Below are 2662 nucleotides of genomic sequence, written 5' to 3'. Positions count from 1 at the left end.
ATTTACAACACTCCTGCTGTTACTCATATTATCTATGCTAAAGTTGATGTTTCTGCTTATATGAGGATCATTTGGACTACCATGATTTTGCCGTCCATCATTATGGTCTTTTCCTCCTTTCTGCACCCGTGCTATTCTGGAAGGTATTTTTAGAATTTGCAATTGCTAGATTCAGCTTCCTATTGTGAAGTTTATAGGCGCAGGAGTGGCTGTGTGGTAAGTAGCTTGCTAACCAACCACATAGTTCCAGGTTCAGTCCCACTGCATGGCACCTTGGGCAAGTGTCTTCTGCTATAGCCCCGGGCCGACCAATGCCTTGCGAGTGGATTTGGTAGACGGAAACTGAAAGAAGCCTGTCGTATATATGTATATATATATGTATGTGTGTGTGTTTGTGTGTCTGTGTTTGTCCCCCTAGCATTGCTTGACAACCGATGCTGGTGTGTTTACATCCCCGTCACTTAGCGGTTCGGCAAAAGAGACCAATAGAATAAGTATTAGGCTTACAAAGAATAAGTCCCGGGGTCGATTTGCTCGACTAAAGGCGGTGCTCCAGCATGGCCACGGTCAAATGACTGAAACAAGTAAAAGAGTAAAAGAGAAAAAGAGTATATTTGAGGTCATTTGACATTACATAGGACAGTTTCATCATATGCCTGTTAAAAATTTTATAGTATCTACAGGATTAAGGGAAATGTCTATCTAATGTGGAGAATAATTCTTTAGTAATGTTAGATGCTACATGTAATCTGAACTCCAGAGTAAACTATAAGATGTGACCTTTATTAAGCTTATTAGGTTAGCATAATTGTTGTCATGCTTAAGTAAACAACAGATTGATGTAACTAAAGATATAGAGCTATGCAGATTGGAATTTAAGTTAGAGTTAGCTTTCTTTATTCCCATTATAATCATCATTCCTTCAATGATTTCCTTTGAAGTAGAATGCTTACAAACACAAGAAATAAGGAATTCTTCCAGCCTATATATTTGCAACTTTATAATCTTAGGGTGTTCATCTATCTTCTTAAAAGTCGAGATATGTCTGTGCTTGAGAATGGACTAAATAAGGGATTTGTTCATTTTACATTGCACATTTTTGATTTTTGATTTCCATTGATTTATTTTTGCCTGTTTATTTCATATTTTATGTTTTTGATTGTTTTTCTATCAATTTGTTTTTGACATTTTTATCTTTTTATCTCTTTGTATTTCTGTGTCACTCTTTGTCATTAGAATGCTAAAAATAGTATATAGGTATAAAACAATGGGAAACTATAGGTGATCCAGTAGTGCACTGGAAGCCCATTCACCTGAATATTTGCAGGTACACATATTGTTGGATCATATTAATGCAAGAATGTGTATAATGCGTGAAGCACTCAGTAATTACCAACTGATACTAACACACAAAAACAATTGTGAGTGATTCAGATTAAAATCTGTTTCTTCCATCTTGTATTAATAATTTTTGATATGAATTCTGTGTATATTAATGAATTTTCACATGTATATCCAGTAAAAGGAGAATTCCTGCTGTATTTGGTAGCTGATTCCCATAGAGGCGCTATACATATGTATATGTATAGCTAATCTAATCTAATATCTATAAAATTAGTTTTCTGTGTGTTTGTGCATGTGTGTACAAACATTTAATGTACCTCAATAACTTCTACATCTTTCATCTGATTTCTTAAAAAAATTATACATAGCTGCTTCATATCCTAGACCCAAACATAGGCTACTTAGATTTTAAAAACTCTATATTGGGGCTTCTAGAGCAATGGGAAACCAACAATAAATGATTCCTATTCATTTGCTTTAATCAGCTGCTCTTTCATACTTTTTTTAATCTTTTTATAAAAGTGAAAGGATTTTGTCTATTTATTTCCACTGTCCACCAGCAATGGTGATTAAATTGACTAGGAATACTGAATGCATACATTTCCACAATTCTCAACCGATTTTCACCAAATTTTACACACACATTACTTATGTCCCAAGGATGGTCATGCACTAAACATTTTGTCCAGATCTCCCGTGTAAAAGTACCTAAATGGACATATTTTTTGTATGTAGGGTATTTCATATTTTTTTAATCTTTTTATAAAAGTGAAAGGATTTGTCTATTTATTTATTTTGACTGCCCACCTGCCATGGTGATCAAATTGACTAGGAACACTGTACGTGATGAATATCCAATACCAAACAATCTTAATCTCCATATTTAAACTGCATTAAACTTTAGCAGGCTTACCTTACCTATTCTGAGTTACTTGAAAAGTGATGTTCCCTTCCCTCTCTTCTATTTGTTGATACCATTGCTAACCTACCAATGCGTTGTTTCACTTTAAGGATGCTTATTTACCCATCCATTATGATATTTCGACTGTTGTCCATTGTTTCAAATATGTTTTAGCATTGTCATTCTAGCCTTTTCCAAACAATCACATATGATTCGTCCCAAAAAAATCAACCTTTAAATAATAGTTTTGCTTCCACTGGTGAAAGCTGTATGTATCTTTCAGAAAGTTCCATACCAATTTAACTTTATACAACATTCGCTGTTAGTTTATGTACAGGCTATGTAGGAAGACAGAATAAAGGGGCTTTTGTTAGCTTATCTCTCCGAAAAAATAGCTCCCTTTGCTGCTGAAAAAAA

This window comes from Octopus sinensis, unplaced genomic scaffold (genome assembly GCF_006345805.1).
Source record: "Octopus sinensis unplaced genomic scaffold, ASM634580v1 Contig18962_ERROPOS2885651, whole genome shotgun sequence".
NCBI lineage: Eukaryota > Metazoa > Mollusca > Cephalopoda > Octopoda > Octopodidae > Octopus > Octopus sinensis.
This window is presented reverse-complemented; position numbering follows the sequence as displayed.